The sequence below is a fragment of the Culex quinquefasciatus genome, chromosome 2, assembly GCF_015732765.1.
Source record: "Culex quinquefasciatus strain JHB chromosome 2, VPISU_Cqui_1.0_pri_paternal, whole genome shotgun sequence".
Lineage (NCBI taxonomy): Eukaryota > Metazoa > Arthropoda > Insecta > Diptera > Culicidae > Culex > Culex quinquefasciatus.
Window position 1 is genome coordinate 181,020,243 of NC_051862.1, and position 15,380 is coordinate 181,035,622.

Consider the following 15,380-nt stretch of genomic DNA (forward strand, 5'->3'; position numbering starts at 1 on the left):
CAAAATTTGCGCAGAGCAAAGCTCATCAAAACCAAAAAAGAGAAAAATAAAGATTTCTGAGAATAACCTAAATAATGTCGAATATTTAACTGTCGATATATCAGATGCTATTGGACTATATAAATTTTCAAGTCAATAGAAAATACATTTGATTTGTTTGTTAGGTGTCCAGACAGTGGGGAGGCAAGAATTAATCCAATAAGTTTCGCAATCTTATTTTTTTTCGATTTATTTTCTATTATTTTTTTTTTTTGAAAATAAAGTTATAACTGGCCTGCACAGTTAATGTTGCTGTTATTTTTACTTTAGTAAAAATCTACTACTCTACTTTTATTAAAAGCTATTTTTCTTTATTTAATTATTAAATTAAACATTGTGAGCATCTTCAGTAGTTCCAGCTGCGGTACCTACAAGGAAGCCCATAAAGCTCTGCTACCTATCAACTGCTTCTTCTATTGCCGGGCTGGGCTGAACCGTGAAATAATGTTTTAATGATCTGGGAAAGGAAACATGCCATTTTTCGTGCGAGCTGCTCCACCGTCGCTTCGCCATTCATAACCTCTTCACCGTGGACTGCGTGGGAGTAATGCTTTTGGGCAGGTCAAAGGCACACCCCAAAAGGACGACATCCCTCCCCCCCCCTGCAATGGGTGGGTGGATAGGTTGGTGGGTCTGTCAGTTGAGACAAATAAGGCTCACTTTATTCGTTTCGACGAGGTGGCGTTTATTGGCCGCAAGCACGCACCTGATCAACTTTGTGAGTAGTTTTTGCAGAGTGGCGTTTTACCACATTAATGATTTTTATGACTATTGCAGCTAACGGGGACACCTCTCGAAAAATCGTGTGATTCCAATTAAGTGTCCGATGAAATGGCTGCAGTAGATTTCAAACGGAGATGATTTGTGATCCATTCCATTCAATAAATTCTCAAAATTTACAGAATTCTGCATCGAAAATAACTCTGAAATTCTGCATCACCCTGGCAACAGAAGAAAGAAAGAGCATCCGGGCACTTTCCGAACAAAACCAGTTTCTTCTTCTATCTGGCAGTCTGGTTGGTTATGTCTGACCGTCAAAGAGCCGATTTCCGAGAGCTGGGCCAATAAAAACCAGTTCGAGACGCCACCAACGCGCCATCAAACGGCCACAACCAGCAGCTGTAGACAGTAGTTTGAATGTGTGTGTGTTTTTTTGTGTGGTTGCTGACATATGCAGTGCCGGTTTTTATGGTGAAGTTTAACTTTTGGGTTTTGTGGTTTTCGAGGGACGTGTGCTGTTTTTGAATTGAATTTTAGACTAAGTGTTGTCATCGTCTGGAAAATAAATGGATTTTATAGTTTTCTTTACAATGACTAACATAGCAATACAATTAAAGCTGTCTTTTTTGAAAGGTCCAATTCAACTTCTTTTCGTTGTTTCAAAATCATAAAATAATAAATGTTGGCTAACATGATATTTTAAAAACTTTTCCATAAATTTGTGTTATCATTAAAACATTTTTTTATTGATTCAAATGAACAAAAACGTCGTCTGACTTGTAATAATTTGATAACCCAAAAAAAATCTGACGAAATAATACCCAATTTCAATAAAACAGCGCATTGATCGAACGCAAGAAAAGCTGCTAACATGTTTATCTTATCATTCTGGCCTAAAAATAGCTCCCTTCTGAAAGAAGGTTCATTGTCCTTTTTCGCAAAGCTCCCTCCAACCTAGGGGAAGGAACCCCCCAATCAAAGAAAAGCATGACGACATCATCTTGAGAGCATCCAGCCATTGTGGAAAATCCTTCTTCGTGTTCCTTCTCGTTTCCTTTCCCCCCTCAATTGCTAACGATGAAAAGCACCACTTTTTATGCTCCATGAAAGGCCACAATACTTTCGGAAAGCGAAAGTAAACGCCCGGGAAAAAGTGACGACAGCTTCTGCGTTTGACTGCCTCCACCAGTAGGGCTGGACTGGTTAGAACATTCTGGAGTTCAATAACTCGTAGCAGATTGCCTAGATAAAATTAAGGGAAGGGACATTGTGGGAAAAAAGTTGGTCGAAAAGGCTAATTTGATCAATTATGGTAAATTTTCAAAACTTCAAATCGCTCCGTAATTGGGTTTGAACTTTTTCAAATAAAATTAAAATCTTTCACCGAAAAAGAAAAGTATAAAGTCATCAAACGAATGCTCCACCATGGCGTGGGTGTATCGCTATCATCCGGCAGGTTTTGTGTTGGGATGAAGGTGAAGATGATAAATTATACTTACGGGGCAGCTCCTTTCTACCCACTATACTAGAGATATCGATTGATTTCGGTAGCGTCAGCTTGTCAATCAATGGATATGGGGAAACTTTCAGCATGGAAAAGGAAGCTATCTTGTCGACCTCTTTCTAATACTTTTCTTCCCACCTTAAGTAAGTTCTAGAAAGGTTTTTTTTTATCATGAACTCACACTCAAAAAGCCGAACCCATTGCGTTGGCTCTTAATTGAATTTTTGCAATCACTTTGATGTGCCGCTAGAAGCTGCCAACGAACGAGCATTCCAAAACATCTGTTGATTAGCGAAATGGACGCCCACCGCTGGTTGGTGTGGAGTTCGGCCGAATCAAAATGGCAACTTCATTAGCTAAGCCAGATCAAAGGTCAGGAAGATGAGTTGGTACTTAATTTGAGGATAAGAATGAACGGGATTGAACTTGAATTGTTAATAAAAATGTGCAAGTGGTTTTTCAACTAAAAAAAAGTTTCAAATTAAAAAGTAAATTAAAAAAATCCAAAATTAAGGGCTTACAAAAATTCTTTATAAGCTTCGTTCATTTTACGAGAAAATTTGTATAATTTCTTTATACAAACTATTCCAAAAAGTAGGCAGACAAAAAAGGAAATAGTATCAATCCAAATAACAATTTTCTGCATTAATTTTCATGTTAACCCTCTACTGAACAATTTTTTTTCGATTTTTTTTATTTTTCCTGTGTTCAGGAGGTCATTTTGAGGAACTTTTGTTCTACGAAAAACTTTTCTCCTCTTGTTTTATAATTAGTTTTTTAAATTTTCATTTATCTGGTGTAGTTTATGTCAGTTTTTGGTATTATTTGGACTATTCGACCACCTCCTATCATTACATTTTGCTTTTTTAATTTTACCATGTTTCAAAGTCACTTTTTCAATTTTTTGCTTGTTTTTCACTTTTGCTGCTATAGAATGGTACCATTATTATTTAAATTGTAAAAAAATGCGTAGAGGCATAGTCTGGGACTCTACAAAAATTACTGCATACTTCTTTTTTCTTAAAATATAGGAAATGTAAATAAAAACACAGCCAAAGTTGATCCCTAAAAAATACATTTTTAAAAACATTGGCAAAGTCACATAAAGCTAGTAAAACTTCCAACCCTAATATTTTCTAAAATTTTAAGATTCTTTCTAATGCTTTTTAAACATCAAAAATTGGTTAAAAAATTGATTTTTGGCGATTTTTAAGATCGAAGCCCGTCCAAAGGCGGGGTTGGGTTGTAGAGGGTTTTAAGTTTGTTTGGACTAGTTTAATTTTACATTTTTTGGTAGTTCTTCGTTTTTTTTTAAACTGATGAGGCTATTAAAATTTTTATTCATGGTTTTGTTCCTGAGCCATCGACGAAGTTTAAAAAATTAAAATTCCTTAATTCCAAATTGCATGCTAAAGATTCAAAACTTATAAAAAAACAATATAGTTTATTACCATATTTTTCTCCTGCGGTGTAACTTTATTTCCAATTTAAAATATTCTCAATTGGATTATTAGTCCAAAAATTAACGTTGTACAATGTATTCAAAAAAGTTTATAATTGATTCTTTATGACTTTTCATTGCAAAATTCTGATTGTACAAAATACAGGAAATTAAATATAAAAATATTGAGAAGCTTGTTTAAATCATTCAGAATACATTTTAAACCATTCATTTTAAATTTTTGGTAAAAATAATATTTTAGGGATTTAAAAAAATGGATTTTGGTATCACAGATAAATAGGACGTCAAACCTAAGAAAAACAAATACCGTACAGCATTTTTGTAGGATGCAATCTCACCCCTGATGACGGTATATAAATTCTTAGATAAGTGTTTTTTTTTAACAAAAGCCACCTTATTATTTAAATATTCCTTGTGCAAATTTATGCAAATTTGTCTCTGTTTAGGTTCAGGTAAAAAACATATTTTAGGTTTCTATCACTCGGCTCTACTCCATTTCGAGAGGGGACAAGAAACTTAAATGCAATCTATCCTAATTTTACATTTTTTTAAACAAAATATAACACAACATGCTTTATGCACTAGTTTTATAGTACTATCCAAAATTTACAAAATATCAGTGATTTTTTTTTTGAAATTTACTTTATGCACCGATTGTGTTCCCAATATTAAATTCATTTGAAAAGAGAAAAAACTCTTTTTTTTACAAGAAATGCTAAAATTAGATTAACCCTCTACTGCCCAAATTTTTTTTTCGAAAATTTTTATTTTTCCCGTATTCAGGAGGTCATTTTGAGCAACTTTTGTTCTACGAAAAACTTTACTTCTCTTGTTTTATGTTTTTCTTGTTTCATTTTTAGTATTTTAATTTGCATTTCTTGTTAAGTTTATGTTTGTTTTTGGTAGTATTTGGCCTACTCTACCATCTCCTATCATTACATTTTGCCTATCTAATTTTTTCATGTTTTTACAGTAACTTTTTCAATTTTTTGCATGTTTTTCACATTTTCTGCTATATAATGAAACCATTATCATTTAAATTGTAAATAAATGCGTAGAGGCATAGTCTGGGGCACTAGAAAAATTACTGCATACTTCTTTTTACTTAAAATATAGGAAATGTTAGTAAAAAATACAGCCAAAGTTGACCCCTAAAAAAATTACATTTTTAAAAACATTGGCAAAGTCACATAAAACAAGTCAAACTTCCAACCCTAAAATTTTCCAAAATTTTAAAATTTCTTCTTTCCAATGCTTTTTGAAGATCAAAAATTGGTTGAAAAATGGATTTTTGGCGATTTTTTAAATCGAAGCCCGTCTAGAGGCGGGGTTGGGTTGTAGAGGGTTAAAGCTAAAGTTTTTTTGAGTAGCAGTGAAATTTGCAGTAACCTTAAATCATTTATGGTTAAAATGAGGTTAAAATTAAATTAAAAAAAGGTACATTGATTCGATTTTTACTCTTTTAACATTATATTTTTCTGTTTTTCTTGTGTACAGTTTATTTTAGTGCGTCCATCCCGGGAATTCCCGGGACAAAAATCCCGGGATTTTTTCAAAACCGGGAATTCCCGAATCCCGGGAATTTTCATAATTTGTCCCGGGAATTCCCGAAATTGAAAAAAATCAAATTTTGGTCTGAAAATTAAAATTTTGTTGTAGAAATAGATGAACAGTAAAATACATAGTAATCGATACCAACTTTAAAGCATTAAAATTTGTATTCGGCATATATCAGCTTTAATTTGACTGATAAGGGAAAATTGATTAAAATTTAGTCATAGATCTGCAAAATGCCTGGCGCTTTAAATATTTTCTATTTAATTTTACGTATTTTTGAAGACTATTTATCATATTTATATTTATGATATTAAAATTGAAAATTATCATCTTAAATTATTTTTCATCAAACTCCGGATTTTGGGGCATGTAACGAAATAAGACAGCTATTTAAGAAAAAAAATTGCATCGTGCTTTGAATAACTTCGGTTAAAACAGGAACAGAAAAAAAATTAGTACACCGATTTCCAAATGTTTTGTTCTGAAATCTCCTGTACCTTTTCAGCCTGTATTCCTGATTTTCCCTTGTTGGCGGTAGTAACATAAAGAGAATTATTAAAAAATGTTTTATATATAATAAAACATTCAAAAGTTATCTAAAATTTTGCATTGACTGTTTTTTTCAGATATGAAGGACAATAGCTTATAGGACCTTTTTTTTTTTTAAAAAAAAAACTCTTGTTTTGTTGTCGCTTCTCGTTTTTGTAGATATTTTCAAAGAAATTTGTCTAGCTTTTCTAGTTATGGCATGTATTAAAATATATAGAAGAAATTTATTTATAAAACACTTATTTAATTTGAATGACATTGAAAATTTAAATTTGAACTTTTTTTAAATAAAAAAAAACAATTTTAATTTCTTTTAAGTTATTTAAAAACCGTAGTCCTTGTTAAGATTGAAGTGTAGATTGTCACCAATTATTATTATTGAGCTTGAAAACATATCAAATATTATGAAAACATATATTTTATGACTGCTTCAAAAATTTCCCGGGATCCCTGGAATTCCCGGTATTTCAAAAATATGTTTTCAGTTTCCCGGGAAATTCAAAACCCGGGAAAATTGGACGCCCTAAGTTTATTTGTTCTAATTTTGTTTTATTTAACTTATTTAAGTACTTCAGTCTTAAAATTGCTCTGCTAAAAAAATGTAAAAATTGTAATCTTTTTGACTCAGAATCAAGTACAGCACTGCAAAGCAAAGCAATCCACTTTAACGACCCCCGGGTCTTTTGTGGGCTCTGTTGCAAGTTTCTACTCATTTCTAGGCGTCCGAAGGTTATGTGTGGTGAGTCACTCAAAACCTCTTTTACGCTAATGGACCGACGTTTTACTTCCCCATCCGATAGAAGGCGTGATCAGGCAAATCTCGTCTCGAAAAATGCCACCGGGTCCGTCTGGGATTGAACCCAGGCCATACTGGGGTTCAGAGGCTATCACGCTAACCACTGCGCCACCGGACCCGGCACTGACCAATGTAAAAAAAGATTTTCAAATTTTTGGCTGCCTATTTCAATAACATTTTCTATATTTTAAGTTAAATGTTTTTCTTATGTCTCAGACATTCCTCTACGTATTTTTAAACAATCTAAATGATAATGGAATCATTATATAGCCGTAAACGTGAAAAAGAAGCAAACATTTTAAAAGGTCAATTTTTTAAATATTTGTATTATTAATATTATTTAGTAGCCATCGTTCAAAAATCATTGTTGAATAAGTTGTTTTTTTCCAATAACTCATGAAATTTGAAGATCTGGCAACTTTGTCTCAAGTTGTTAACTGTAGTTGACGATACGTTAAAAACATCTAAATTCTATGTCCACGAATAGTCTCTATGTTAAATCTCCAGTAAAAGTTGCTTGAGCCAAATTTTTGGTAGAATCTATGGAATCATTCTGCAAGATGAGTGCGCTAACCATGGGGACGCGCAGTCTCGTTTTTGCATGCTCATTTTCAATTCTTTTGTGTCACTGTGTATGTGCTTGGGTGAGCGTTTATTATAAATAGTTGGAGGAATTTTATTAAATAATAATTATATTGCATTATTTTATTTGATTGATTACATAACAACACTTTATTTTACACATCATACAAAACACATATGAAACTATAAACTGGAGCGTTTGTAACGGTATGTCCACGCATCCTTCCTCCCCTGTGTATTCGGTGAAATGTGATCCGTTCTCAGTATCCTGTTTGCGGTAAACAAAACGCAGTAGGGCTGGCCCTTTTAATTTTTGCAATACATTTTCTGGTGTTCTCGGATGTACTGCAATTAATCTAATCACAAAACTTTCCAGCATGCTTTCATCGGACTGGCTGCGTTTGTGTTAGATTAGATTTGATTAGATTAGAATCTATGGAATCATTCTGTAACTGAAAATATATCTGTCTGTTTATGTTTTCAAATTAGTACTTTAAATCAAATATCCTCTGAAAATAAAACCATTCTCAAAGCAGTACTTTTAATTACTCATTCCCTAACGGTAAATCGCAGCCCAAAATTTCCATAACCAAACAGACACAAAGTACGCAGCTTCAGCATAATCAAATATTTGCTGTGTGTATGAACGCGGGCTCGTGAATTCCTCATTTGTCAAACGGGGTGTCAAAACAGATGTGCTCACAAGCAACGTCAATGGACGTGTGAATTTTGGCGATGTCATTTTGTTGACTTTGAAATTGGCACTTGTTTGTGGCGGTCCGCGTTGTTTGCAGTGCTGTTGAACTGTTCTCTCCATTGATGTGTGAACGTTTTATTTTCGATGGGGATGAGTCACTTTTGACACCTTTTATTAGCAGATTCTGCAAGCAAATTTGTGTGAAAAATTAAAAGCTTATCAAAAATTTCTTAAAGTTAAAACAAGAAAGATCAGAAAATCGATTCCCAATCAATTTCGTGTGTATCATTTTGACGATTCCATTTCCTTTTTCCTTTTTTCCAACCTATCTAAAAATTGAGATCCTTCCAAAAGAGGGAAAAAACGACGCCGTTAGCAGCTATCGAAAGAGGGCGTCGCGACGTCGGAAAGGCGTGAAATTTACGCGGTTGCGTAACTTTTCTGCGTTTCCACTTTTTTTTTGCTCCTCCGGTGGGTGGCGAACCAAGGGAAAGGAAAAACGGAAATATTTTCCATAATTTAAATGTTTGACTTACGTCGTGCGGAAAGGGTGTGAGAGTGTGTGCGTGAGAGGGGAAGGAGGGTGTCCTTATCGAATTGGGTTTCATTAGTGTATCTTTTTTCTTTGTGGTGGGAGGGTGGAAAATGGGAAATGAAAATGAAAGGACTGGAGTGGAATAAAAATCAGATTTTTGTTGTTGTGGTTATTTCCTCTCGGTGGGGCTTCCCACGGTTTAGGGGTGGTGTTTTGATGGGTTCGTTACTTTTCCAATTTTTCGCCCTGATGGGTAATGTTTTTATTTATATCGACAGTTCAAAATGCTCCTTTTAGCAGAGTTGAGCTGATCATTAAATTAAAAGAGTCTTGCTGAATATCTCATAAAAAATATTTTGTTGATTTCTTTAATTTACAACCAGCTCTCAGCTGGTGCCAAAGCCAAATGTTATCCCACCATTTGAGGTTAGCATTATTATTGGTGTTTTTTCTCCCCAAAAAACCAAAAAAGCCCAGCTGATTTCGATTGCCACCCTCTGCTCTTTGTGTTTTGATTGTACCAGAACCAGGAAGGGGAATTTTAATATGCGTTTATAAACATTGGATTTCGTGAAAATGGCAGCATCGTGACCTGAAAACGGATTAGTTTATCGCCCCCACCAGCCAAAAACGCAGCTGGTGATACAGTTTAATTAAAGTTGATAAATTATAACTATATTTTCCAGCATTTAATCAAAAACATTAACCCGAATTTCTCATTTCTCCCTCTTTCCCTAGGAGCTCCCATCGTCGGAATTGCCCTTCAATGTTACTGCCCCCGAAAGTCCTCATTTTGCTAGGTTAAGGTAAGTGCCGAACCATCTTTCAACTCACTCAGGAAGGAAACTTCCTTCCATCAAAAACCACTAATTAATAGCTTGGGCGAGAATGGTCCATTCGTTCATGGCAGCCTCTCTCCGGTGAGGATTTTTTTATGTGTTTGTGTGTAAATAGGCGCACGTACGCACACACACTCACTAACAAGAGTCAATATGTATGTTTAGTCGAGAGCCATGAGCCACCCACATCATGGGCACGGAATCACGAGCTCTAGAAAAGGTAAACAAAAGTGAGGCTGCTTTTGAGGGGCTGCCTTAAATTTCGAAAAAAAAATCTATCGTTTTTATTGGCAACAATAAATAGACACCTATTTTATAAGAAAAGTGTTTATGAATTGAAATTTCAGGTCAACTTAAATTAAAAAATAATTTTGTTTAGGTCTGGTCAGAAAACTATTAAAATGAAAATACAAAAATCGGGCATTTCCTGAATAATTTTCTGCGTTTTAAATCAAAATCAACATGTTAATTTGCATTTTTAATTTGTCTGTTTTTTTATATAGAATTGTTTATTGTTTATTTTATTTATTTCTTATAACAATGTTTTTAAGACTAGAATTTGTTGGTCCCGAGATTTTGAAAAAGCATATTAAGTTTTCATAAGAACTATTTTAATGTGAGGTTGGGTTGTTTCTTTCCAAATTATCAACAAACTCTGTTAAAATGAGCTAAAACCAGATTATTGTGACGAGTTTAGGTTTAGTATTAAATTCTACTTTTGAAATAAATAGCATAATTTTGTAACGACTTTAAAAAAAACGAAAAAAAAATCATGGTAACGACTTTTACTAGGCTACAGATATAAACAAAAACACAATGACAATTAAAATAAACAAATCCCAATTGGAGTTCTTTTTGTTTCAATTCCAAGTGGAAGACAAGTTTTTACATTGTTCGGGCTTAGTTACAAAAAAACGAATCAACACGTTCATCAAATATTTAATACTTTAATATTTTTCCAATTAATTTTAAACATTATTTTGACAAATCTTGAATCCTTCCAAAAATCAAAATTTGTAAAGATTTACATTTGGGTAAATTTCAAGCGAGAAAACTTGAATATTTATTTTTAATGATGGTATAAGTTACAATCCTTGGACTCCTAAGTTAGTCATTCCTTTTTTAAAAAATCATTTTTCTCTCTTGTTGGATACAAAACTCCATTTTGGGTTAGAGATCTATTTTGTTAGATTTCTAGCTGAAAAATACATGGCGATACAAAATTAAAAAAGTCACGCACTTGAGATTGACTTGAACATTAAAAACATGCCTTAAAAACAATATTTTTGCAATCCTTGGAAATTGTTTCAAATTTATTTTCAATGTAACAATTAGAAATCAGTTTCCAGTGAAATGTCTTCCTGATGATTGTTTTTCTTTTTTAAATTCAAAAATTCCTATCATCAGCTTCAAATTTAAGCAAATTTCTTCAAAACATACACCAAGTTCTTTAAACAACACTTCCGACTGATTTTGACTCAAAATATAAAGAGTTAAATTGGAAATATGAAAATGAAAATGATTTTTCAATTATACAAAAATGAGTTGTTTTTCCAATATTAAAATAGTGTAATTGATTTTTTAGACATGTGTTTAGATGTCTAGGTTGTTTAGAAAAGAAAGAAAAAAAAAACATGGAAATAAAGATAATTTAAAATCATTAAAAAGAACTTTTACTTGAGCATAGGAGATTTAAAAAAATCTCTAGTAAACATAGCAAAAAAAGGCATACATCAAATTGCTGAAACGCATAATCAAAAAAAACACGCATTGTAGCAGAACTTAATAGGTTTAATATGTATTATTAAAAAACTATTTTTGACCAAGTTTTCTTGTCAAAAAGCGTTTAATAAAAGAATTCTAAAATTTTAGGAAAATGGATTTGGTGGTTTTACTTGCTTTCATAATTCCATGATACTTTTTTTTATCTACTTCAGAAATTATAAAACATATTAAATTTAATGAAATAGTCCAACCATTTTTTTTTCATACATTTACTGCTTATTTTATTTCATGCTACGAATTTCTCACACTTCTCAGTATTTTAGAATTACTCTGTAATTCCGTGGAAATTTATGTAATTCTAGGCAATCATTACTAGGCAATCACGCAGAAATTCGAGTACACAACTATTTAAAAATAATAATCTTAATTTTTTTGTTGGTTTCAAGGAACGATATTCGAAGTAGAACGACAACTGGTAGTAGAAAGTGGTTAAGAAGCGAAAAAAAATCACCAGATCACTGACAGGATTTGTACCTGTACCACCTACGTTTGAAAAATATACCATTTTGTTTTTAACAGGCAGCACTGCCAACAAATGACGACCATTAAGTGCCGGTATCTTTAGATTTAGAAAAATATCTTTTCAGAATTCTTGCAAGCAGCTTGGCAGTAATTCCAAGTAACTCTAATTAATTTTATGTACACAGTAAAAAAAATCATGGTAATATTACATCTGGGAATGGTACATCTTTTATTTCAGAAAAAGTGTGTAATTTTACCTCTGAAAATATGTAATTATACCACTTTTCTGGTGTAGTGTCACTTTTTCAGTCTAAATTGAGGTAAAATTACATCATTAAAGAGGTAACATTCAACCTTCCGATATTACACCTTTCAAATTTCCACAATGTTTTACTGTGTAATTCAAAAAAGTTTCTGGTACTTTCAAGTAATTCTTGAAAAAAAAAAATGTAATCCATGACATATTTCCAGTAATCCTGGTCAGAATGGTTAGTAATTATTGATGCAGCTCCTTCTGGTTATAAAAAGTATTCTAATCGGTTTATAAGAATTTTCATTGAAAGTTCAATTTTAAGTTATATTTTTCCCTTGATTTATTGGGAAATGTTGTGCTAGAGGTTTGTAAAACTGCCAAAAGAAGAGTACAGAAAAAATAAAACAAATTAAACAAAGTAAATTTGACGAGAACACTTAATAATAGAAAAATGCACAACATCCCTCTGCTCTATGTGACCCCTTAAACCACTACTAACCATCAGGGTCAAGTTTCCGAAAGAAAGAAGGCGTTGAGTTGTGTGCTTAATGGTACAGCTGCGGGAGCAACCCACTACTACGGAGTCGAACCACTATGGTTCTCTACTAAAACTACTGCTTGCTGGCTGCTCCCACACTACGGATTGCTGACCAGACTGTCTGTCAAAAGTCAAGTGCTGAATACATTTTTTTGGGAGGTGGTCATAGACAATAGAACTGACAATTTAGTTCTTTTCAACATTCTTTTTGAATAATTGATAGTAGTTTATGCAACAAGTTGCAAAAAGAGGTTTTTTTCAGCACGAGTCGTACATTTATCCAACGAGGTTCACCGAGTTGGAGAAATACGACGAGTGCTGAAAAAATCAAGTTTTGCAACGAGTTCCATACAACATTTTTTGCAATTTCGAAAAACACACATTGAGTGAAATTTTAAGTCGAATTTTCATGTATTTTGTCAATGAATCGTTTAAATCAAAAAATTTTTGAAAAGTGTTACATTTCGAAACAAGTGCTGAAAAGTTCAACTTTTCAGCACCCATTTCAATGCTGAAAAGTAGAACTTTATTTTGAAAAGTGTTGCTATTCGATTCTGTTATTTTTGGTACAGAAAAGTAGGCTATTTCGTTGTTCAACAATGACAGGAAAAGTAAGTAGTTTCATGACGGGATTGCAAAAAGGTACTTTATGAATTCCATCCAGTTGTCTGTGACACCACTAAACTTCTTCCGAAACTGCAATCCGATCCGAGGGGGCAGTTGCGTTTGGGTGGCGGATAGAAAATGGTAATTCGAAGCTGGAAATCATTCTGGGGGGAGAGAAAACCGGCGGCCATGAAATCTAGAGCTCAACTTTGTTTATTTCTCTGGTCGTGTGGCATTTCGGGAAAGGTCGAACCTTGGAGATCTGTGAAGGGTATTCATTTATGGATTGATTTATTGAATATGATAAATGTCTTGAGCGTGGCTTGTTTGCTGGTGTTTCACACATCATCACCGACATTGACACTGATTTTTTTTTTTTTACGAATGTTAATTACTTTGTTTTTCTTAGTGCACCCTCTAAGTGGAGTTAGAGTCGTGATTTGGCTTTTCACAAATTTAAACCACAACACTGTGAAGAAAATCGCTATCGCGTGAGACCGCAGTTAGTGGCTGCATAAAATTTCAAGTTTAAGTCACAGCCCGATCGGCTTTGGGAGATTACCGATTTGGTGTGGCGCCATATGGCTGACATGCCATGTTGGTATCCGGGTGGCTTTTTAGACCATGTATTGCATAACATTTGTAAAACAGTAAATAAAAACCATGACATGTTAAAAAGAAACTAGATTCACTTGGAATGAGGGCGTTTTTGCCACAGTTTTGCACTTCATGACTCATGCAAACTTTCACGTACCTGGATTCGTGCAAGTGTAGAATTACTGACTCTGTCCTTGGCCGGAAGAAATAAAAGGCATGCAAGTTAGAAAGGGGTTTGCTATTCTTGTGAGTCAGTATTCCTTTTAGCTGTGTAAATACGACCTCACCAAGTGCAGATTATGGCTTACGGGCTTATTCTAATTGAATATTCATAAATAAATATCAATTCCCCTTGCCGTTCAGTGACGTTCAGGTCACTCAAGCAATTACATCAAACGCCACAAACGGGATAAGTCAATGTCACTTCTTGGACACAGCTTTCTTCCCCCACTGACGATGTGTCCAAGTCAATTAACAAGTAACAGGTTGGACTGTTGGTTCGATTGCATAAGGAAGTTCATTAAACCACACGAGGCACCTGTGTGCTGTGCGGAAGACAAGGCAGTTTAACGGCCTCTGCACCGGTGCAGATTTATCTTCCCCTCCTAGAACAGTTGTCCAGTGGAACATCAGGTTGCACTTGCGGGAGTCTCTTAGCAGGAATTCCGCAGCAATTATCATAAATATGACAATTGAGTGGTGACCTGTTTCTACAGCTATGCTGTGGTTGCAGCATTCTGATGATAATGACTTAATTATGTGGAATGTTTTCTTGAAAACGACAACAAGCTAACTTTTCGTAGTAGGACAATTCATTACTATAAATAAGAGCACATTTCAGAAGATGATGCAAGCATCTGATGTACAACGTTGTAGACAAGATTGTTGCACGTCGGTGCGTTTGTTGAACTTTGATCATTGATACAGCTGAACTCGTGTATTAACATTTGTAATTGAACTTCAGTCGTCATTTCGTTATCAATCTAAATGTTCAATACATCGATTCGAAATATCAATCGATTGGTGATTGGATTCTAGCACTAGTACGTTTCTGGTTCTTGTTTTATAATTTATAATGAAAAATAATAATCACAATCACAATGTTTACAGATTTTTTTTTTTTCAGAAACAATGTGTTTTATTACACCAATTTTGCTCTTGCTTTTGCAACCTGTTGCATACACTTATAAACATAATAAACTACTATCAACAAGCTGATTTTCTTTCACCAGCTGAAAAAATAAGAACCTTTTTTTAAGTTTAATCTTCATACAAAGTTAAATTTTTAATTTAAGATCAATCTACAAATTAGGATTAATATTATTTATTTGACATTTCCTGAATTTAGGAAGAAAGGATAGATTTTCTGTAAATTATCCGAGAGAAAAATATTAAATGATAAATCCTCTAAACAAAAAAAAACTATGTAAAATCCCTCAATCACCAATCTGTCCTCCTTCCCCACGGGGGACCACGACAACCACGGAACAACTATTAATTTCCCTGAGAGATTACGCGGCGGCCGCCGCCATCACCCCATGAATCATTCATTCTTTCGCACCTTTACGGGCGGAACCGCCCCCCCTGAATGAGCTGCTTTCCATGCGGAGTAGTAGTTCGTAAACATACGGCCAGTAAATTGGATTCAGAAAATTTACAATTTCATTCACCACCTCTACCCGTACTAAAGGGGAGGAACGGGGTTACTGGACTGGACTGTGGAGCCAGAAGTGGCCGCGGTCAATCGCGCGAACCGTCCGGGGAGCAGTTTGCGGATTGTTGGCGAGGAAAATTGGTGCTGGGAAAATGGGAAATGGGAATTTTCACTGCGGCATCTGGCGAACATGGTGAAATTGTTT

At 34.1% G+C, this 15,380-nt stretch overlaps 1 protein-coding gene across 2 annotated transcripts in view; it reads left to right on the forward strand.

The window, feature by feature from the left end:
- The window catches only part of LOC6033276 (solute carrier organic anion transporter family member 5A1), a 131,532-nt gene that overhangs the window by 53,230 nt on the left and 62,922 nt on the right, over window positions 1-15,380 (forward strand). For both annotated transcript variants that reach the window (XM_038251505.1, XM_038251506.1), the window contains one exon: window positions 9,180-9,247. The gene's annotated coding sequence lies outside the window, so the exon portion shown is untranslated. The remainder of the gene's footprint in view (window positions 1-9,179; window positions 9,248-15,380) is intronic.